This window comes from Schistocerca gregaria, chromosome X (assembly GCF_023897955.1).
Source record: "Schistocerca gregaria isolate iqSchGreg1 chromosome X, iqSchGreg1.2, whole genome shotgun sequence".
Taxonomy (NCBI): Eukaryota; Metazoa; Arthropoda; class Insecta; order Orthoptera; family Acrididae; genus Schistocerca; species Schistocerca gregaria.
The window spans coordinates 195,514,014-195,539,048 of NC_064931.1; the positions used below are offsets into that span (position 1 = coordinate 195,514,014).

The 25,035-nt window shown below is 43.4% G+C and overlaps 1 protein-coding gene and 1 non-coding gene across 2 annotated transcripts in view; both read left to right on the forward strand.

Moving 5' to 3' along the window:
• The window catches only part of LOC126297841 (cAMP-specific 3',5'-cyclic phosphodiesterase-like), a 1,751,676-nt gene that overhangs the window by 309,725 nt on the left and 1,416,916 nt on the right, over window positions 1–25,035 (forward strand). The window lies entirely within an intron of this gene.
• On the forward strand, window positions 21,684–21,758 carry Trnas-cga (transfer RNA serine (anticodon CGA)). Its single transcript has one exon. It is a non-coding gene; the product is annotated as a tRNA-Ser (tRNA).

The following is a 25,035-nucleotide window of genomic DNA, read 5'->3' on the forward strand; positions in this document are numbered from 1 at the left end:
CAATTCCATGGCCTCCGCGCTCTCCTGACCTCAAGCCTCTTGACTTTCATTTATGGAGGCATTTGAAAGCTCTTGTCTACGCAACCTCCGTACCAAATGTAGAGACTCTTCATGCTCGTATTGTGGACGGCTGTGATACAATACGCCATTCTCCAGGGCTGCATCAGCGCATCAGGGATTCCATGCGACGGAGGGTGGATGCATGTATCCTCGCTAACGGAGGACATTTTGAACATTTCCTGTAACAGTGTTTGAAGTCACGCTGGTACTTTCTGTTGCTGTATGTTTCCATTCCATGATTAATGTGATTTGAAGAGAAGTAATAAAATGAGCTGTAACATGGAAAGTAAGCCTTTCCGGACACGAGTCCCCATAACATATTTTCTTTCTTTGTGTGTGAGGAATGTTTCCTGAAAGTTTGGCCGTACCTTTTTGTAACACCCTATATGTACTAGAGTACTACAATCTCGTTTTCTTGTTATGTAGTAAATGCCCGTCTGCTATCTTTCCTCTACGACTTACGCCCTACAGCAGAACGTGCAGTACGAAGCTTGACTACACACACAGTCATTACTGGCAAGATTTATGTGAGCAGCAAAACTAGCATGATGGCTCCGTAATGCAGTAGAACAGTAGGTTAGCAACACGTGCCTCAGACGCTTACACAAACGCACCGACAATATTAGTGCCTTCTCCGTGAGAGTTTTTTCTTTACTATTACGTCAGCGAAAACTTTGGGAACGAGCTTGTCAATACGTCCCCCGAACAACATATGAATTTTTCTCTCCTCCGTTATTTCTCAAAATCCTTTACTTAAACTAGGTTAAATTACTTCTGGCATTTATCTCAATATAACGCAAGTGACGTAAACATAAATACATCTGAAGCTGGACGCTATGCCTTATAATTCTGGGCGTTTCTGACTGGACATGTTGCTTGCCGCAGCGATAGAAAATCGTATAAAACGTGAAGCGTTAATAAGCTATACGTCTTCGCTGCACCTCTACGAAGCGGTATATCTTCTGCTTCATCTTAGACAAGAACTGCTACAGACTTTGGAGATTTCTCCAAAAGGCTGTTTCAGTGAATCTGCTGTTTAATCATATTCTTCATATTTTTAAACAGAACACTTGAGAGCTCCTTCTGAATTTCCCAGTGGACAGGCAACAGTCACTGCAAATGTTTCCAAGAAATGGATTCGGCATTAAGCACTCGGGAATAAGGTTAGCATAGTAACGAGTCCCTGGAGAAAGCACTTACTTGTTTACTCTGGAACTCATTCTTGTTTTTAGTAAAACTTTTTACTTAAAACTCTTTCAGTGCACAAAGAACGCCGGAATTTCAAAATAGCATGTTTGATAGGAAGTCCCATTAAAGTTAATGATTATTCATGCCGATGAATACGGAACTTCTTCTATTAAATCTCGTTTTCTTATAATATAGTAAATGCGCTTACCATATCTTTCCTCTACAAGATTCACGCCCTCCAGCAGAACATGTGACTAGACCCACAGTCATCACTAGCAAGATTTATGTGAGCCATCATACTCGCATGAATGCTCAGTAATGCAATAAAATAGTAGCTTAGCACCACATGCCTTGGACGCTTTCTGATTTCATATGTGGTCTCCAAAATTATCTTTCATCTTCGAGGTGGGTGAATGTGTTATGGAATTCACTTTCACGTTTATTTGGTTTTTTTACGCTAATGCAAAAGTCCAGAATTCAGCTTATAGTAGAAAACATGTGTAGTAAAACCTACGAAACATCAAGTTTGTAGGTTTGTCATACATATGGAGCGTGCTGTTTTCCTCCAGTAAAAGAAAGTAGAAGTAACTTAAAACACACTTTCGTAACTGACACTGCATCTACACCTATATTCCTTATGATGTTCGGCGGGGTACACTTGTATACCATTGTCACTTCCCCCTTTTCCTGATCCGGACGCGACTCCATGGGAAGTTTAAACTACCATTATATAAAACGCCTTCTCTTTCTTTTACCTGACAATCAGATGATTCCCTCCTTCTTGTAGCGGCTAGTGGACTAATTCTGAGGTACATGATAACGATACACGGGAATGACTGTATACGAAGATATTTTCTAATTTATTTTCTGTGTAAGAGAAGAGGAGAGAAACTTCCTTGCATCAGGAAATATTTAGTGGGATGTACGACAAAACTGTTGACTGTCGTGCAAGGAAAGAAGACAACATCTGCATGTGTTCAGATTTCTTTGGATATGCCGTAAAGTATGCCAAATGCAGAACTTACCAAGAAAGACTATATGATTCCGAAATACACCACATTTGCTGATATCCTGGAAGATGGCAGTGTCAGAAATAAAATGCCACAAGAAGATATTTTCGTTGTTAGTTTCACTTCCAGCAAACTTTTCACGAAAAGCCCACTTATCTATGAACTGAGCAACGCTTTGAAGCCCGTACCATTTTCTTGAGCAACCTAACATACCACTGAATGCGGAAGGACCCACGGCATCAAGGCAGGAAATAAATAAGTAGGCACATCCTACTGACATGGTTCTTCTAAAACCTTAAAATTAAATATTGTCACCGCCCGTAAGCGAAGAGCTGAAACTTTTTTATTTGTTTAATTTAGATAAAGTGTACACTCTTGAAAGTAAATTACTTAAAGTGTACCTATCATTATCTAATAAAAGAAACATCTTTTGTCTTTTACGTTTAAGTTGTAGTTAAAGACATTCGGAAACAGACCTGCGTACATCTAGCTGTTCTTTGGAAATCGCATGAAACTCACCAAATTCTATAAGGTCTATTGAAAAAAAAAATCTAGTCGAAGGCTGTGAAATGAAGCACTGCGTGTCCTTTGCAATTTCCATGCCTAATCTGTCTTCTTGGGCAATTCGTGCCACCAATGCTAGGAAACTGAGAGCAACCACCTGGTGGAAAATGGTATCGATAAGACGGTGTGGCGTTCCAGATGGTGAGCCTTCTGCCACGCCTTGACCCCTGTAATGGACATACAGTGCTCTTTCTATACTTGTCCTATTTTTTGATGAATTTCCCGTTTCCTGCACTCCTTCCGCTGTAAGGAAACGCACTACACCTTTTTACTCTACTTTTGTAGCCTTCATTTCTCTCTTTTCTGTGCTACTGAGTGCAGTGCACGGTGCTCGCTCTGTCGTCACGTTGGTCTGTCGATTCTTCATACTCATCTCTACGTTGGTGCTTCGTAGCGCAAGCATCTGCAGAAAACGTCTTCATAAACATTGATAAATCGTATAAGATGTTAGCGTTCAGTAAATTTCTCAGACTCTGTTAACGCACACAGAGAATTTAAGATTGAAGAGTTTCTGTTCATAATTTTCATGCAGTTCTTTATTTCCTTCCACTTTTCTACAAAATTATTTTTACATTTCGATGGACAAACGAAATGTAGCAATCCTAAAATGCAGCAATCCTTACAGGCTGCACCGGCAGGATGAAAATACCGTCTACCTAGCCAGAGTTACGTTGACCGTGGCTTCCATAAGTCACAAGAGTGAAATGATTGGATGTCGGTACGGTTGCTTAAACGAGGCCACGGATGACTTCTTCGTCCTTTTCAATGTTGATCCATATACGCTACTGGCCATTAAATGTGCTACACCAAGAAGAAATGCAGATGATAAACGGGTATTCATTGGGCAAATATATTATACTAGAACTGACATGTTATTACATTTCCACGCAATTTGGGTGCACAGATCCTGAGAAATCAATACCCAGAACAACCACCTCTGGCCGTAGTAACAGACTTGATACGCCTGGACATTGAGCCAAACAGAGCATGGATGGCGTATACAGGTATAGCTGCCTATGCAGCTTCAACACGATACCACAGTTCATCAAGAGTAGTGACTGGCGTATTGTGACGAGCCAGTTGCTCGGCCACCATTGACCAGACGTTTTCAGTTGGTGAGAGATTTGGATAATGTGCTGGCCATGGCAGCAGTCGAACATTTTCTGTATCCAGAAAGGCCCGTACAGGACCTGAAACATGAGGTCGTGCATTATCCTACTGAAATGTAGGGTTTCGCATGGATCGAATGAAGGGTAGAGCCACGGGTCGTAAACCATCTGAAACGTAACGTCCACTGTTCAAAGCGCCGTCAATGCGAACAAGAGGTGACCGAGACGTGTAACCAATGGCACCCCATACCATCACGCCTGGTGATAACGCCAGTATGGCGATGACAAATACACGTTTCCAATGTGCGTTCACCGCGATGTCGCCAGACACGGATGCGACCATCATGATGCTGCAAACAGAACCTGGATTCATCCGAAAAAATGAAGTTTTCCCATTCGTGCACCCAGGTTCGTGGTTGAGTACAGCATCGCAGGCGCTCCTGTCTGTGATGCAGCGTCAAGGGTAACCGCAGCCATGGTCTCCGAGCTAATAGTCCATGCTGCTGCAAACGTCGTCGAACTGTTCGTGCAGATGGTTGTTGTCTTGCAAACGTCCCCATCTGTTAACTTAGGGATCGAGACGTGACTGCACGATCCGTTACAGCCATGCGGATAAGGTGCCTGCCATCTCGACTGCTAGTGATACGAGGGCGGTGGGATCCAGCACGGCTATCCGTATTACCCTCCTGAACCCACCGATGCCATATTGTGCTAACAGTCATTGGATCTCGACCAGCGCGAGCAGTAATGTCGCGATACGATAAACCACAATCGCGATGGGCTACAATCTGACCTTTATCAAAGTCGGAAAGATGATGGTACGCATTTCTTCTCCTTACGCGATGCATCACAACAACGTTTTACCAGGCAACGCCGGTCAACTGCTGTTCGTGTATGAGAAATCGGTTGGAAACTTTCCTTATGTCAGCACATTGTGGGTGTCGCATATCACAGCATCTTCTTCCTGTCGGTTAAATTTCGCGTCTGTAGCACGTCCTCTTCGTGGTGTAACAATTTTAATGGCCAGTAGTGTATTTTAGCCCACGACCTATTTCTTCCAAACGTCAGGAACGATTACACTTGTGTAAACTACATATCAGATTTCCTGTTCGTGAAACGTTTGTTCTCTCCTAACATTTTATGGGGCCTTTCCACGTATTCCTAGGCATCTTCTCAAGTCCGCATACTCCGTCCTACGTCAACATCCTCTTGTCCTGAACGCAACATCCGCTCACGTTCCTACCAACTACTGTATGCCCAATCGCAATGACTAAGGTAACAGAGTGTCACGCAAAGCTTTCAGCAACAGTCAAATTTAAAGGAATGATGGTAGACTTTAAATACTAGCATTAAAAATTGTTGTTTATGGAGCAATACATTGATCCACATAATTAAAAATATCAGAGCGTATAACTGGAGAAAGAGTTAGCGCATTCATCTCACGTAATATCGCATGAAGTTATGGCATTTTGCGTTAGGTCAAGGCACGGAGCTTAGACTCAGTGACTGAATGTTTGAACTTTGCGCCCTGTGCTAATGCAAAGACGTAAAAACTCGAAGACCTGCAGATTAACTTTTTACAACGAATTCCGTGCTCATCTGATCCGAATGTTGTATCTTGATAGATTACAAAAGAAACAGACCGATCAGTCAAATCGTTATGACTGTCTAGTTACGAGCGTACTGGTCCTCATTTGGAATGCTGTACAGTAGCGATTATGCACGGCATGGTATCCACAAGCCCTTGACAACGAGAAAGAGAGAGATAGTGGCAGTGAGAAGAGGCAACTGCTGTGGGAAGGAATGAGTGAGACAGTAGATAGTAACAGTAAGAGAGAGCAAGTGGGAGACAGTGACAATAAGAGGAAACAAAACGAAGGAGACTGTGACTGAAACAAAGGAGACAGCTACAGTTATAGAGATACGAAGAGATAGTGACAATGAGTTGGAATGAATGTGCAACAATGGGTAAGTGGGAGTGGATGGATATGTAGGACTTACAGCGATGGACTACTGGGTGTAAGCGAGTTACAGTTACGGCAGCTTGTGGAAGTGAGTGATCAGGTGCATGTTAATAAGGACGCGAATATGTTCGCATGCCAAAATTTGTGGGAAAATTTTTGAAGGTGCTGGGAAAGGTAGAATGAGGAGCTGGTGCCCACGTTTCCAGTCAGAGACTTTTAAACAAGAGCGTATTCGCCTTTTTTGCACTCCGATAGGTCTTTCACGTGTCAACACATGTTACGTGATACCAATATTAAATGGCGTACAAATATGAGTTGCTGACGTTCTTTTCCGATATAAAATACCCTGACTTCGTAGATAGGCAAAACTGTCAATTGCAATAGCGTCGACTATGCCCTATTTTCTATAAAAATTCATACAAAGAGTTCGCCAGAAATTTTCGAGTACACCTGACAGTGTTTTGTCCGTGTTTCATATCTGAACTCTATATACGCAAGGTTTCAAACGTAGAAATTATGACAAACAGGCAGTATTAGAAACTTCAAAAGCTCGTTTTCCATCAAGTAATTCCTGTCGTAAGCCAGATAGTTCTGCGAACCGGTCGCCAATAAAAAAAATTCTTTGAGAGTATTTATCTATCTTTTTGTGCACAACTGCGGTAATAATGTCTCTCTTGAGAGCCGTCAGGCGCATTTTCTCTTGTGTTTGCACAGATGGATGAGATTCGTTTCTTCTTTGCGTTGCTGGAGTCAGCCCAAACAACTACTGCTCGTTACATCTTTCGCGTGACGCCCAGTGTCAACACAAAACGTCGCTTTGTTTCCCATTCCAAACAAAATTATTTTTAAATCGAATTTTTATGTGCCCATCCAATAGAGAGCCCCCAAATCAATCTATTCTGATACTCGTTTTATCGGTTTGTATTAACATGGGCAGTAAAACACGAAGAACAAACTGCAACACATCAGCGATTCTGTAGCGCTGCATCCTTTGCGGTAGCAGTCAGCGCGGGCCAGGGCAGTGCTGCCACTGCTGGCGTACTGTATATTCTTACAAGGGAACCTCCCCATCGCACACTCCTCAGATTTAGTTATAAGTTGGCACAGTGGATAGGCCTTGAAAAACTGAACATAGATCAATCGAGAAAACAGGAAGAAGTTGTGGTGAACTATGAAAAAAATAAGCAAAATATACGAACTGAGTAGTCCATGCGCAGATAGGCAACATAAAGGATATTATATGCTCAGGAGTGCCGTGGTCCCGTGGTTAGCGGGAGCGACTGCGGAACGAGAGGTCTGTGGTACAAGTCTTCCCACGAGAAACAACTTTAATTTCTTATTTTCAGACAATTATTATCTGTCCGCCCGTCCCTGCCCACCGCGTGGTCTCGCGGTTCTAGGCTCTCAGTCAGGAGCCGTGCGACTGCTACGGTCGTAGGTTCGAATCCTGCCTCGGGCATGGATGTGTGTGATGTCCTTAGGTTAGTTAGGTTTAAGTAGTTCTAAGTTCTAGGGGACTGATGACCACAGCAGTTGAGTCCCATAGTGCTCAGAGCCATTTGAACCATTTTTGAACCGCCCGTCCCTCCGATGCAAGGTAACTGCGCCGTAGTATGGGGATGCTACACCTAAACAAACATGGAAACACACGATGTCAGTCGACTACAGCGCACGGAAGAGAGAGTATTCCTGCTAACGAAGCTCCCTGTCTGGCAGTTGACTGTTCGCTACTTTCGACGAGAGTGCATTAAATACGTGAGATGTGTTCCGTGACCAATATGAATCCAGCAAATATAGCTCCCACTTTCAATAAACACAGACATTAAACTCACTACAGTGAACAGAGACGTCAATGAACGGACGGACAGATCATAACTTTGCGAAAATAAAGGAAGCAAACTTTTCACTCAAGGGAAGTCTTGAACCAAGGACCTATCGTTCCGTAGCTGCTCACGCTAACCACGGGACCACGGCGTTCCTGAGTTCATGATATCCTTGATGTTGCCTGTCTTCCGCATGGATTACTCAGTTTGTATATTTTGCTTATTTTTTTCATAGTTCCATACAACTTCTTTCTGTTTTCTCGATTGCTCTGTGTTCAGTTTTTCGAGGCCTATCCACTGTGCCAACGTATAACTAAATCATAGGGGGAGGGGGGGGTGCGATGGGGAGGTTCCCTTGTTAGGGTTTTACTGCCCTTGTTGATACATATCGATAAAACGAAGATCAGGCTAGACTAATCTGGAACCGATCTATCGAATGGACACGTAAAATTCCGATTTAAAAATAATTTTGTTTGTAATGGGAAACAAACCGACACTTTCTGCTGCACTGGGCGTTGCATGGAAGAGAAGACTAGCAGCAGCTGTTTGCGGTGTCTCCAGCTACACAATGTGAAAACGAAATTGCAAATATCTGCTGAAACACCAGATAAAATGCGTCTGACGATTGTTAGGAGAGAGACCTTGTATGTACGTGCACATGGTGGCCCACTTAAACGTTTTGACGCAGATGTGTCTGGAATAGCCCGGCCACTGTGGCCGAGCGGTTCTAGACGCTTCAGTTTGGAGCCCCGCGACAGCTACGGTCGCAGGTTCGAATCCTACCTCGGGCATAGATGTGTGTGATGCCCTTCGGTTAGTTAGGTTTAAGTAGTTCTAAGTCTAGGGGACTGATGACCTCAGATGTTAGGTCCCATAGTGCTCAGAACCATTTGAATCTCTGGAATAAAAATAGATATTGAAAAAATCACCTGCCGGGCGGGATTAGCCGAGCGGTCTTAGGCGCTGCAGTCGTGAACTGTGCGGCTGGTCCCGGCGGAGGTTCGATTCCTCCCTCGGGCATGTGTGTGTGTGTGTGTGTGTGTGTGTGTGTGTGTGTGTGTGTGTGTGTGTGTGTGTTTTTCCTTAGGATAATTTAGGTTAAGTAGTCTGTAAGCTTAGAGACTGATGACCTTAGCAGTTAAGTTCCATAAGATTTCCCACACATTTGAAAGTTTACCGTCACTGGCATGAATGTAAGACAGCGGCTTATGCAAATCAACGCTGCGAGATATTCTAAAACGCAAGGAACTATTAGTTTAAACACAAACTTACGTTTTTTATATAAGGACACCCTATATTATTTCTTTCGCAATCAGTAACATCAAAAATCACAAAAAGGATGGCGTTAGTTGCAAAGAAATACGTCAATTATATCCCGAGAAATGGCAAAGGGAAGCTGACGCTTGGAATAAACGTAACGCGCCGTTACTGCACATCTCGAGATGCAAGCGTGCGCTCCACTTCATAATCGTATTGTGATTGGCGAAGGTAATTTTACTTTCACTTTTGTCACAAGGGCCTAAAGTAATTATGGGATTTCCTGCCACAAACACTGATATGTGGGGATCACATTAGCATCTCAGGATGTGGAATAGTAGCGAGTTTTGTTTATTTCAAGAGTCAACTTCGTTTTGCAGTTTCTCGGGATGTAATTGTCGTACTGTGATGCAATCAATGCCATTCTTTTAGTGATTGTTCATGTTATTGATTGCATAAGAAACGTATTAGAGTGTCTCATAGTATTTATTTTCGTGAACCCCTGTCTTACATTCCTACCAGTGAAAGTCATTTTTCAGTATCTGTCTTTTTATCAGAGATACCAGCACTGAAACGTATAAGCGGACCACCCTAAAAAAAAAGTGATTTTTTAAGGTTGACAGGTTCCCTATACTTGAAAAAATAATCAAACAGCTTGTTTTACGATGGATATACACTGTCTGATCTAAATTATCTAGACACTCCTATGTAACGTGGAACTGACCACTAGATGTCACAAGAGGCGGACCCGTCACTATAAAAGGAGGTTCAAAAAATGGTTCTAATGGCTCTAAGCACTATGGGACTTAACATTTGAGGTCATCAGTCTCCTAGACGTAGAACTACTTACATCTAACTAACCTAACGACATCACACACATCCATGCCCGAGGCAGGATTCGAACCTGCGACCGTAGCAGCAGTGCGGTTCTGGACTGAAGCGCCTAGAACCGCTCGGCCACAGTGGCCGGCTATAAAAGGAGGCGGGGAGTATTCTGTTCTGAGCAGTGAGGCTGCAACAGCAGAATGGCTCGGGCAGGAAAGCTCAGTGACTTTGAACGTGGGCTAGTCATTGGATGTTCCGTGAGTCACTAATCCATCAGGGATATTTCAGCCCTTCTAAAACTATCCAGTTCGATTGTTGATGATTGTGATTGTTGAGTGGAAACGCGAAGGAACAAGCAAAGCTAAACCACGACCAAGCAGACCACAGGCACTGACGGGCAGGGGCCATCGAGCTTTGCGGACAGTGGTTGCAAAAGATCGCGTGAAATCAACGGGAGGACAGTGTACAACTGGAAATGAATGGTTTGGAGTGATGAAACACGCTGTAACCTGTAACAATACGCTGGAAGGGTTTGGGTTTGGGACTGTCCTGTGAATTTGATCTGCCCAGTTGTAGTGCCGACACTGAAGCAAGGAGGAGGTGATATTACGGTATGGAGGTGTTTCTCGTGGTTAAGGTGTGGTCCTGTTATTGTTCTAAAGCAAATGGTAAATGTGGGAGGATATAAACACAGTTTAAAGTATTGTGTACTGCGTACAGTAGAGGAAAAGTAGGGAGACGAAGATTGTTGGTATGAACATGACAGTGCAGCCTGTAATACACCGGCGTCTGTGAGGCAGTGGTTTGTGGACAGCAACAGTCCTCGACCGGCCTGGCCAGAGTTCCGATCTGAACCCAATGGAACACTTTTGGAATGAGTCATACCGTTACTTTGCTCCAGAGCCCAGGATCCGACACACTATCTTCTTTGGTTTCTGCTCCTGTGAAAGAACGGGCTGCCATTCCTCCACAGACGTTCTGAATGTTCAAATGTGGGTGAATTCTCAACGGACCTAACTGCTGAGATCATCGGTCCCCTGACTTACACAGTACTGAAATTAACTTAAACTAACTTATGCTAAGAATAACACACACCTCCGGCGGTTCAAAATGGTTCAAATGGCTGTAAGTACTATGAGACTTAACATCTGAGGCCGCCAGCCCCCTAGAACTTAGAACTACTTAAATCTAGCTAACCTAAGGACATCACACACATCCATACCCGAGGTAGGGTTCGAACCTGCGACCGTAGCAGTCGCGCGGTTCCGGACTATAGCGTTTGGAACCACATGGCCACCGCGGCCGGCGAACCTCCGGCGGGAGGGGCTGCTCAAACCTTTACATGGCGCCTGTAACCGCGCATCCACTACGCGCAGCAGGCGTTCTGACATCTCACTGAAAGCGTTCCCAGCAGATTTCAAGCTGTCATAAAGGTGAAGGATGGACACAACCCATATTACTGTCCACGAATAGGTTTGTGGGTACTTTTGCTCAAATCGTGCAGGTAACATCAGTATTTAACGGTGTCACGGCTAGATACTGAATAACGATTGCGATCTGTATCTCCTTTAGCATTATAATGTTCGGCGTTATTTTCAGGTTGTGCAACTAATTCCACCTGTGCAGGCCTGTAGTGCCCGCTGGGTTAAATATAACGCAGTACCGGAAATGCGGAATGTGGGTAGACTATTTACAATCACTGGCAATGGAGATCTGAATACTGAATTTAAGTGAATCGTTGGCACCCGCAGTACTCTCTCAGTATACGGATTCTAAAAAATTAAGTTGTCAGGGGTTGAGGAACGCGGTATTGTAATGTGCATCGGCTACTGTCCGTTTGGATACTATTGTTGTTAAACTGTCTTACGTAACGCCGATAGAAACAATGCATACCGAAGTAGGTAACTGTGAATTTGCTTAATGGAACAACAGTTTGTTTTCAGTGAAACAGAAATAGAATATATTAATCTCAATACCGAAACTGTGTTGCATTATTAACGAAGCCAGTGTTAACTTTAGCTGTAGCTGGAACTCAAACAAGCAGGCAAACAGAGGTCGTCAAAGCAATATCTAGTGTCATGTACATTACTACCTGCGCAAATGTGTGCTGTGTGGAATTTCACCCCTAAGTAATCAAACCATAACTCACTCCACATTCACGTCGCTCCTCCAACACCACATCACCCTGTAATGTCAAAGCTTTAGACAGCATAAACGCAACCTTTATGGCCCCTTATACTGCCACGACTATAGCCATTAAAGTTCTGTTTTAAAATGGCACTTGCAGTATACGCTGCTGATTCACTATTAAAAGCGCTAAGCCCACTGACATAAAGATGTGTATTTTTTTCTTCCGATGATTAGTGTTTTAGAACGAAAAAAGTGGCAGCTGACTTCCATTTGCGAGTAGTGTGCTTCAAATGCCCATCAATTAGTTACCTAAATTCCAGTATTTGGTAATTTCCTTTAGTAAGATTACTGTGATGGTTCGTTGGAAAGAAACTTTCCTGATGTCCCTCCACTTTCTTTTTATGTTTTAGCTTCTGCTCCGTCCCTAATGGCCAATATTTGTATCGATCTTATTCGTCTCTCCAACAACCATTTGCTTTAGAACAATAACAGGACCACACCTTAACCACGAGAAACACCTCCATACCGTAACATCGCCTCCTCCTTGCTTCAGTGTCGGCACTACAACTGATGGCAGATCAAATTCACAGGACAGTCCCAAACCCAAACCCTTCCAGCGTATTGTTACAGGTTACAGCGTGTTTCATCACTCCAAACCATTCATTTCCAGTTGTACACTGTCCTCCCGTTGATTTCACGCGATCTTTTCAACCACTGTCCGCAATGCTCGATGGCCCCTGCGCGTCAGTGCCTGTGGTCTGCTTGGTCGTGGTTTAGCTTTGCTTGTTCCTTCGCGTTTCCACTCAACAATCACAATCATCAACAATCGAACTGGGCAGTTTTAGAAGGGCTGAAATATCCCTGATGGATTAGTGACTCACGGAACATCCAATGACTAGCCCACGTTCAAAGTCACTTTCCTGCCCAAGCCATTCTGCTGTTACAGCCTCACTGCTCAGAACAGAATACTCCCCGCCTCCTTTTATAGCCGGCCACTTTGGCCGAGCGGTTCTAGGCGCTTCAGTCCAGAACCGCGCTGCTGCTACGGTCGCAGGTTCGAATCTTGCCTCGGGCATGGATGTGTGTCATGTCCTTAGGTTAGTTGGATTTAAGTAGTTCTAAGTTCTATAGGACTGGTGACCACAGCAGTTGAGTCCCATAGTGCTCAGAGCCATTTGAACCATATTTGAACGGAAAACCTAAATCAGGATGGCCGGACGCGGGATTGAACCGTCGTCCTCCCGAATGCGAGTCCAGTGTCTAACCACTGAGCCACCTCGCTCGGTGACAGTGCGTTCCCTGTACGAACACTGCGATAATATTCATACACAAGGTCCGTAGTGGAAACGTTTTCTTCCTAGATTTACCTGGAAAAATCATAATGAAATAGTTAAATGATGGAAATGACGTTATTACGTATAAAAAAGTGAGTAAACACTATTCTCACGATTGGGACTACAGTTAGACGCTCTGTCACGAAGCCAACAGAAAGACTACTAGCTCCACTACCGGACGTAACCGTATTTTCGGGCCATGATCCCCGCAGGTCAGGTCAACTGGCAGTGTATTCTTATTTATTAAATACGATGTATCGTACGAATCTCTGCCATTAATATATTGTTCAGGCATTGTCCTTTTGGAACAGAACAAGTGCATTTGCGTGAAGGAAGGGTAGTAGCTGCTCGGACCGTGAATCCACGATAAGTCAAGATGGAATGTTGTAGCCTCTGGAGCCCCACTACATAACAGGTTGGGGTTGTTCGTTATGCTGCTGTCAGATTTTAGACACCACGGCAACGTCAAAAACGTAACTGGCAGTACCTGACATGCAGCTTAAAGCAGAATTCGTTCGAGATACAAGACATTCCTAGTCCGGATATCAGCGCTGTGATTAGCGTCCTCACTGTTGTTTGGTGTGTGGGGTTTGCTTGTCTCCCATTTGGCGCCTGCCCTGGTGGCGGAAGGGGAAAGCCCTCGAGAAATGGTGGGTACTGGGGAAGTAAAATACCCGGGGCAGACCAAAACTACCACGGGCAGGAGGGGCTCGCCAATCTACGGTAAAAGTACTCTCCCAGGGATAGAGCACCCCAAAATCAAGACCTCTGGTCCTCCAGGTTGGGAGTTGTGAAGGGGGCTATCAACAACTCACGTAAAATGCTGATCGGTCGGGGTACCCAACGCGTGGCCCGGAAAAAGGACATGACATACTGGTACAAAAATTGGCAAAGCTATAAGTACTTCTCTCTTGATTCTTGGAATATCGGAAGTATATATCGTCCTGGAAGTCCCGAATACTAGTAAAAGAACTAAAAAAAATACAAGGTACAGCTGCTCCTCTCAAAAAAGTACGATAGCAATGAACGGAGTCACTTAAAATAAGAGACAGGACAAAGACTGTTGTCTACGCTGCGAATTTGGAACCGTATTCTACATTCATAAATCAATAAATTATTCAGAATAGGAAGTCAGACATGTTAATAATCGAATATCATACATCACATCAATGCTATACATTACATGTATAAATGCATATGCACCCACAGAAGATACGGATGACGATATGAAAGAAGAATTCAGCAATCAACTGGAACACACACACACACACACACACACACACACACACACACACACACACACGAAAGGCTCTGAGCACTATGGGACTTAACATCCATAGTCATCAGTCCCCTAGAACTTAGAACTACTTAAACCTAACTAACCTAAGGACATCACACACATCCATGCCCGAGGCAGGATTCGAACCTGCGACTGTAGCGGTCTCGCGGTTCCAGACTGTAGCGCTTACAACCGCTCGGCCACTCCGGCCGGCACTGGAATACACGTGCAAATCAGTAACCAGGCATAATATAAAGGTAGTGTTAACAGACTTCAGTGCCGAATTGGGAAAGGAGGAAATTTACAGGCAAACCACCGGCAATTTCAGTTTACACGGGGAAATGACAAATGATCTCTCACAATCAGCCCAAAATTCCAACACAAACGTATTCATTTAGGGACTTGAAAATCGCCAGATGGAGAAATGGTGAATCAGACTGACCATGCGGCTATCCAAAAAAGATTCCAAAACAGTTTTAAAGCTGTTAGAACGTTAGGGGTGCAGATTGTGACCCAGAACTTATGTCAGGTCAAAAATTAAAATCAAATTCAAAAGGGAACTAAATAGTATGGAAATTACTAGATACAACACATGAAATCTGATAAAACAAAATAGAAAAGAAAACATTACAAAAGAAATGGGAAGTAACAAAAAAAAAAACCTAGACGGGTCAGCAGCTAACAACAAGATGTCAAAGCAGATGGAGACACCTGAAGAATAGTATTTAAGAAATGAATCCCAAAGTCACAGGAAAAAGGAAACGACCTAACAAAATTTGGTTTAACGTAAAGTGCCAGGAAAAAGCCCGAAGAGAAGAAATGTGACGAAATCGTGGATTACAGAAAGCAACAATGTGATACTGAAGGAGAAATATAACAAAATCCGCCAGGAAACACAACGAACCTAAGGCAAGAGAAAAGGTGATAGTACAAGAGTATGATAAGAGAAGCAGAGGATGATTTCAACCAGCACTGGACAAGGCAGATGCATGAAACCACAAGAGAAATCTTTTGGTAAATTTTCTAAAAGGGAACAGTTTATAAAGGACCAGCATGAGAATGTACTAACAAACAAGAGTGACATTCAAAAAAAGGTATAAGACACACTTTTCAGAACAACTAAATTGCAATGACCCACAGTCTTATTTTAAATGTGAAGAAACTGAGTCGGTTGATATCCAAGTCACCACCACACCAGTGAATGAAATACAGAAAGTAATAAAGAAACTAATGAATAACAAGGCTTGTGTTGAAGATCAGATATGTGATGAGTTTTTAAAGAATGGAGGTGGAGTTAGAACCACAGTCTTTAATAGAAAAATTAGAAATAAAGATGAAGGAAATCTGTTAATATTCGAAAGAAAATACAAGAAAATTTTTGATTGATGTCTGATGAAAATAAGATAGAATGGAGGATAAGAAAATATGAATAGTTAAGAGAACTGTACAAACACCGTGACACTGTCGAACTGTTAAAGAACTCGATTGAACCGGGAAGGTCATGTAGCAAGAATGATGGAAGACTACCTAAAATAACATTCGGTAATACAATAGGTATGGGCGGATCCAGGGGGGGGGGGGGAGGCAATGGGGGCAATTCCCCCCCTGGTGCGTGACCGATCTTTTTTTTCCGACTGCTTTAGGGGCTGATTACGTCGGCCTATCTAGTATGTTTTACTTGAAGTCGAAGATGTAAACAATGGCACGCAGTTAGATTTAACAATTCAAAAAGAGACCTTGAAGCCTCTTCCATTTAGTGAATAAACTACAGAAGAAACATCTACACTTACGAATAAAATGATAATATTCGCTGAGGCATGAGCGATATATGTCCCTTTTTTAGCACTTTCCCTGCAGTGCGTATGTAAGATTTTGGTTCTAGTGGCAATTTGCAAAGAGATGGTGTTGATAATTAAGCGATGAACACCGAAGGAACGCTTGAAAATATTCTCATTAGTTGCAAATAGTGAGAATCTTACGACAGTCCCTTTTATTCTGCAATTGCACGTTTTTCTTCTGGATGAACGCTTCTCCCCCATTTTGGCTTTCTTCTCACTTTTGATGCGGAATGAGAACAAACGTTAATTAGCCAAATGTAATAAGGTACACGAAAATAACGTCTGTGGATTCATTCGCAATCCATTCTCTCATACAGTAAGAATATAAATGTTACGGTCAGCAGATCCAAACAGATACTGACGTGATTAACGATATAAGATAATTTCCTGAACACAGTCAAATACCCTATTATAACTTTTCGCAGTCGTATCGTCATTGCTGCGTATAAACGCATGCGTGAATTCGATGGCAACGTTCTGTCATAGGAAAGCAATTGGTTAACTAATTTCGAAGATTTAAGAATGGAAACGAACATTAGCATTTTTATAGATTATTTTACTTTAGCAGACAAACACGGAGTTTTTCAAGTGCACGTGTCGTATTTGAAGAATATTTTTTAGTTAATGCAGTAAGTTATTTCCGTAAACACACTTAACACATAGCGATACACAAACTAAAATATATGTGTGTGTGTGTGTGTGTGTGTGTGCGCGTGTGTATGTGCGTGTGTGTGTGCGTGCGCGCGCGTATATAGAGTATTAATGCATTTATTTGGAATTAACTTTTTGGAAGGCAGTTACCAACAAATTTCCCCCCCCCCCCCCCTCCCCTGACCGAGATCCTGGATCCGCCCCTGCGTTGAGGACAGACTGTGTGTCATCGTGCGTTCAGGTGACATTACGTGTTCCAGTACCCGTTCGGCTCTGCGGATGATGTTTTCCTAGTCACCGGTTTCAAACATCACTACCGGCACCGTAAAGTGCCTTGTAAGAGACGAAATGTTACTGTGTGACGAGTGCGTCTTCCCGAGGCCGATCATTCTATCCCGTCTGAATTCATCATTGTATGTTTCATTTATCCGCTTCATCTGAACGCTCATGTGTTTCAGAGTTTGGCGTAATTTTGATCATCGCAATCACACAGAGTTTACGTATACACACTTTCTACTCGTTTATCACGTATTGCTCGTATACGTTTTTACACGTTCGCAGTGCTTGCATTTATTCGGGCCATTCTTCCTGGGTGTAGCAGTCACCATAAACTTCAGTGCAACTTACGCTTGACAAACTGATGTACATGATAGATAAGTTTTATTTCTTTGATGTATACATGCAGAGTGAAGCGTACAATGAAAATATGTACGAAAGTCGGGTTTCTAACCCGGGTCTCCTGTTTCAGCCTGCATATATACGTGATAGATGTTTGAGACTTCAAAAGGTCTCTGGAACCATATTATTTCATTTGTTATTCCTTTGCTTTTTGGCCTACTTTTGATACTCTTTATTATACATATGGTTAGATACGTTTCCACGCCTAGTTAACAACACATTCGATAATTTCCCGTAAAACATGTGACGGTAAATGTGCGAGGTTTCAGGTTTATCGCAATATATCCCTGCTTGCGTGACCCGCACGGCTGGGCGTTCGCTGGATGTGTTCCATGATAGCAACACACAGACTATTCTTGGCGACAACAAATAAACGTCGATAAACATCGCAGCTTATGGACTCGGGTGGAGTGACATATGCCAGATACCACGCCTTTGTGCTGCACTTTGCACCGTACGTTACTACTGTGAACAGTAACACCGCGACATAATGATTCCGGAAGTTAGTTGTGCACATTGGCGCAGGTCCTAAATTATTCCAGCTTATGGCGCAGGAGATTGGTTTAACAATCGTTGGCTCGATACCTGTGATCAGATATTATGCAGCATTCTGAAAGTCGTTGACTGGTTAAAATAATGTCGCCGTTAAGACCTCGAATTAGAATTGTTGATTTCAATGGAAAAACTTTTCCAGCTGAGTCATGGCCGCACAGCCGGTTCAGTCGCCATCTGTGCATAAATTTACTGACGATGCTCTTAGGATAACGCCAAGAGTTCTCATGCTGTCGTAGGAAATCACTCGTCAGACCGAACTTCTGGTGTAGGCCTAGTGTGTCTACGCCGCAGACAGCTTACATGCCGTGTTCGTTACCAATGTACGACCATCACTGGCACCAACTTACGTAGAAAGAGCTTAATCTGAGAACAAAACAGAACCCCAGTCCGCCCTACGAAGAGCTCTAACTTGTCACCACTGAAATCACAGAGGGCAGTCATTCGCAGTTAGTGGCGTGGATGCTACAGGGCTCGGAGCTACCCCTCAAGTAACCGATCGGTTACAGTTAGTGGTGTCAGCAGAAGCTCTAGTGGTTGATGCAGAAGCATTAGAACCAAGCGCTGATTACGGCGGTCTTTCCGCTCAGTAGTGACTCATCTGAGGCCGAATCCTGGCCTTTAGATATCGCCTTCCGGAACCATTCTTGTCAACATTTATTCACGGCTGATACATCCCTTTCAATTATTTTTGCAATACCGCAGAAAGAAAATCTATCTTCCCATAGCCTTATTTTGTGGTCTCGTTCAAACTACTTTCAGCTGTTGATAATGATTTATTCGTCTCCTACATGCACGACTGACAAAGATTTCAAAACGTCTAATCCAGATGATAACCAACATTCTCGCATTTTGCACCGCATATTTGTAGTAAGTGTGTTTTGCCATGCCATGACGGGTTGTTAACGTCATTATTAATCAACAAGTAGAATAGTTAAAGCGGCGGCATCTTTCAGATGTCTAAAGAGCCTCACCCCCCCCCCCCCCCCCCCCCAAATTTCATTTCATTTCATTTACTAGCACAACTCCATCTTGATGTTGAGATCTCATTGGGCTACGGTAAAGCTATTTTTACCACGTTTTTATAAGGTCGCTTCTTGTCTGTCTGTGTGTTCAGTACAAATTTTGAGATTGATTTTAAACTAACTTTCTCATGAGCCAGAGGCTTCAAATTTTAAACCTAGTTCATAACTGGATGACATGCAACATCAGCTGGCTTTCTTGGTGGTCTGTTCGGTAGGGGTGGGGATGGCAGTAAAGAATTTTGGCCGGCCTGGGTGGCCGTGCGGTTCCATGCTCTAGAGTCTGGAACCGAGCGACCGCTACGGTCGCAGGTTCGAATCCTGCCTCGAGCATGGATGTGTGTGATGTCCTTAAGTTAGTTAGGTTTAATTAGTTCTAAGTTCTAGGCGACTGATGACCTCAGAAGTTAAGTCGCATAGTGCTCAGAGCCATTTGAAGAATTTTGGTAATGCCTGACATCCAGGCTGCCGTGCGCAACTAGGTTGCTGTATGGGTAGTATCACAATGCATTCCAAGAGGTATTCGAGTGGATGGACACAACTGGCCAGAATGAATGAGAAGAGAAGATGGATAACGCTTTCTTGTCTGTCAGTCTGTTTGGTGCAAATTTTGCAATCGATTTTAAACAAACTTACTGATGATCTAGAGATTTGAAACTTCCAACGTAACCCAGAACTGGATGACAATGCGATGTTAATTCGCTTTCCTACCTATAGCACTATTTTTTATTACTTCTTACTTTGACGTTTATACTGTGTTCTTTTTTTAAGCTGCCCGTTGCCTTAGCCCCCAATACATTTTATCATATACGATCACACATTCATGTGTCAGTAGTTTTAAATATCTGGATATAAATGTTGGGAATGGCTTTATCGGCCCAAATAGAACCTTAAATCGTTTGACTGTAAGCACTTCATCACTTTTATTTGTCCGTTTCGTGGCATGGCTAAATTTCTGAGAACTCCTTTTATTCCTTTGTGTAATTTGCGAAACCGGTCGTGTTCTCCAGTTAAGAGTTCTAACTGTCGCAGCGGTCTTCTTTATTTAAATCGTGGAATATTTCTGTGGTGATTGCCCTAAATATAAAGTAGTATTGCAAAAGTCAGAAGTTGAAGTAATGTTAGGGGGTTCGGCCGTAGTGCCGGCTTCTTGGCAGTTCATGTAACTGGTCATAATAGTGGGGATCACGTGTCACGTGTACTCATTCGCTTTTCGGGACAAGTCTAGTAAGAAAGGGCTTCCACTGGGTTCTTTACGTAATCGCATGATTATTGTTGCGATTGTTGTGCATAGAGACACGGTGCTGATGTTGAGCATTTTGCAAGACGGGAAATTATTATGCAACTTCGTGCTCTATACTCGGGCTGAAATACTTTTTTGATCGGCGTTTCAGTGTGTGGAGTGGTAGGGCCGGCCGTCAGCCACTAACCGTTCTTTCTGGAGCGCCCCATACACTGGACTCGCGTTGGGAAGGACGACGGTTCAGTCCCGCGTCCGGCCATCCTGATTTAGGTTTTCCGTGATTTCCCTAAATCGCTCCAAGCAAATGCCGGGATGGTTCCTTTGAAAGGGCACCTCCGACTTCTTTCCCCATTCTTCCCTAATCCTATGAGACCGATACCCTCGCTGTTTGGTCTCTTCCCCCAAACAACCAACCAACCAGCTGGAGCGTCCCCTTCTCACTGGGTGCCCTGTTTTGTAGGTACACGCTGGGGCTTGGGAAGTGTGGCTGCTCGCGGGCCGGCTGTGCTCGTACTACCTCCTCCCCGTCTTCCCATGCCACTGCAGTCTGTCAATGGCAGAGCTATTTTCTTCTGGTTATAATTACACCACTTATATGCAGTCGGAGCACGGCTAGGGTTGCGCGGGGAACATAACCTGACGCTCGTGCAAGACAGCCAAGGTCAAGGGACGCCGCTTTCTAAAGTAAAATACAATAAAGCAGAGCAAAGTGAAACTTAGTCAGGGAGTGCCCTCAAACTCGCTACAACCGTAATATACGGTTTTATATGTAAAGCCTCGAGGCACTCATCGAAACTCAACTGGAATTAGTAGGAAATTGTATAGCAGCTTCAGCCGAATGTCATTACACGAGGTCACGAAAGACTTCCTCCCGTATCTTTTCCCGGCTTCCTTAAAACTCCCTCCTTCATGAAATGGACGTCGATAGGAAGCTAAACCGTGATCAAGCATCCTATTTCGTGAATTGTATAACAAATATTCGACACTTCCTGGCAGATTAAAACTGTGTGCCGGGCCGAGACTCGAACTCGGGACCTTTGCCTTTAGCGGCCAAGTGCTCTACCAACTGAGCTCTCCTGGAGAGCTTCTGTAAAGTCTGGAAGGTAGGAGGCGAAGTACTGACAGAAGTGAAGCTGTGAGGACGGGGCGTGAGTCATGCTTGGGTAGCTCAGTTGGTAGAGCACTTGCCCGCGAAAGGCAAAGGTCCCGAGTTCGAGTCTCGGCCCGGCACACAGTTTTAATCTGCCACGAAGTTTCATATCAGCGCACACTCCGTTGCAGAGTGAAAATCTCATTCAGGAAATATTCGACAGTTACGAGGTTTCGTGGTTATGTTCTCAACACTATGCACAGTAGATACTGAAAATTAACTACACCCAGATGAAAGAAAATACACTTCCTGATCAAAAGTATCTGGACACCCCTATGTAGTGCGGGATTTCCAACTACGTGTCAGGAGAGACGGACCCGCCAAGATAAAAGGAGGCGGGGAGAACTGTTTTCAGTAGAGAAGTGGTAATTGTAGAATGACTCGGTCAGCAGCTCACTGACTTGGAACATTTACTAGTCATTGGATGGTATCTGAGTAACAAATCCTTCAGGACTTTTCAACCCTTCTAGAACTGTTTAATTCGACTATTGGTGATGTGACTGTTAAGTGAATTCGACTATTGGTGATGTGACTGTTAAGTGAAAACGCGAAGGAACAACCAACAGTAAACGAAGACCAGGCAGACCGCTTGTACAGACTGGCTGGGACCTTCGAGGATGGTTGTAAAAAATCGTGTGAAATAAGCGAAAGAAATCACTCCAAAGTGCTACGAGCAATCCAGATAGCACAAAGACTGTGCGTACCGTAGTTAAGAAGACTGGGGTACAGTGGTGGAGGTGCTCTTCAGAAGCCACCCACTCATGTAGTCAGTGGTAAGTGACGCTTCGGGCGGTGCAAGAGCGACGCCAATGGACACTGGATGATTGGAAACGAGTGATTTTGGGTTGATGAAACACGCTGTACTCTGCGGCAATCGTCTTCAACGGTTTTGGAATACCCGGATAACTTGACCTGAAGTAAGGAGGAGGTGGTGTTATGGTATGGGGGTGTTTTTCGTGGTTCAGGTGTGGTCCCCTTTTTGCGCTTTAGAAAATGTTAAATGCGAGAGAATACGAGCACATTTCACAGCATTGCATATTGCTTGTAGTAGAGGAACGATTCGGAAACGACGATTGTTTGTATAAACATGAAAATACGCCTTGTCATATAATAGCATCTGTGAGACAATGGTTTTTCGTGATAGAAGAAACACGTGTACAGGATTATAGCGAATCAGAGATTCTCGCTGATTAATTGTTGGCGTAAGTGTTTCTCCGCGTCTTTTATTTTACAGTTACCAAATATGTTTCGTTTAATTGTTGCGGCTGTGGGCAGTCGTCTAGAAACGAAGTAATTGTACTATTCATGCAGATTTTTTTACATTTCTTTTGCATTCCATGATCTTTTGGAAATGTGATCACATAACATTAAAGTCATATCTGGGAAATGAACTCCTGTTTCTGAAAACCAAGTACACATTAACGCACTCAACGAGGATGCAGATAGAACGCCTTGCGGAACACACAACATAAGAAGTGTGAGTCGTTAGTTGCGAGTATGTATGAAGTTAAATAATCAGTGACTTAGAAGTCAGCAGCGCTTTACTCTTGACGTTCCTGTGGGACGTGCTCTGCCGCCGCCCCATCCAACATGAGAGCCCTCTCAGGCAAAATCACTCGCAAGACCAACAGTTCAACGTAAAGCATGGACTACAGTACAACTTCTTGCTTTCACATACAACAAGAATTTCCAGAATTGAAAACTGTCAGAGAAAACACTAAGACCAGTGGGAAAGTCAAACCCAGATGTATGCATCTGGAGTCCACTCTCGTGCAGCTTTCAACCACCAGTGAGTTTCAAGGACCACGGGTCGTTCAAAGTAGAACAGAAATGTACGTCAAACGCTTATTGATTTCAAGGGTTTCTGAAAGACAAACTCAGTCTTAGCTTTCATTAGAAAGCGCAACTAACCCGCTGATGTGTTAACAAATAAACTATATAAAGACTGGTCGGTACCGGCTTTTTCGTCTAATAGAACAGTAGCACATAACATTTAATGACTCCACGCCACCGACGCAATTTTCTTAGATAGGAAAAATTTTTGCAAGAAGAGGTAAGATAATTTAATCAAGAAATTTTTGACACAAATGTCAAACTCGGACTTATGTTCACCTTTTATATAAATATCCCAAACGTTGGACTTCTACAGTAACCATAGAGGGCAAACAATTACGCACCGTCGGCCGCTGTGGCCGAGCGGTTCTAGGCACTTCAGTCTGGAACCGCGCGACCGCTACGGTCGCAGGTTCGAAACCTGCCTCGGGCATGGATGTGTGTGATGTCCTTAGGGTAGTTAGGTTTAAGTAGTTCTAAGTTCTAGGGACTGATGACTTCAGATGATAAGTGCCATAGTACTTAGAGCCATTTGAACTTACGCACCAACACTGTTACGGTTGCAAGTCGGAAAGGGTCCGCCCGCTCGCTTATACTGTTCAACAAACTATTTCTGCATCCAAATGTCTAAACAGGGCAATATTCTCTTGATACAGCTTTATTCACCAGCGGACCTCAAGATTTCGTCCTCCTCCTCATGGAAGTAGAAGACGTCAACTAAGTATCAAAGTGCTGGAGAAATAAAACCATGCTAAATGCGAGAAAAGCCGAGACTATGTCTTTCCAAAATAAAAGAAAAATAAAGAAGAACCACACACAGATGAAATAAGATGAGCATTTTGTTGAATACTTAAACATAACACTGGATAGTAAATATATTTTATGTACAACAATCGCTGAAGGAAAGAAAATTGTCGTTCATATAGCACAAGCAATCGTGCCGTTATTGATCAGGAGTCAGCAGCTAATAAAAACTACACTAGTGCTACATGACAAAGAGCAAAAATGTCATCAGAATAATGAAAGAGAATTTAGCAATAGGAAATGTTAAAAGAGTTTTGGGGTACTAATAGTCGGAATATCCTCTCTTCTCGCCAGATTTTGCCCTGTATGACTCCAGCCACTCTCACACGTAAAACAGCTTACGGTTGGGAAACTGTTTTAGGTTACTGCAGCCGTAAAACTGTATTTTACAGACCTTTCACTATCACACTTCAATGACGGAAACTGCACACTGTAAAGCGTTTGAGAAAGTAAATCGACCTAAAAGAGAACTACACTGAAACGCGGATTTATTTTTACTTAAAAAACACAATCTTTCACTGCAACGGCAACAAATGTCGTCCTTATCTCGTAGGTTACTTGACTCTTTCACCTCAGTACCGGTGAGAGGTCGACTGATTTCACTTCTTTCAATGTGTAAGAAATACACTCCTGGAAATTGAAATAAGAACACCGTGAATTCATTGTCCCAGGAAGGGGAAACTTTATTGACACATTCCTGGGGTCAGATACATCACATGAT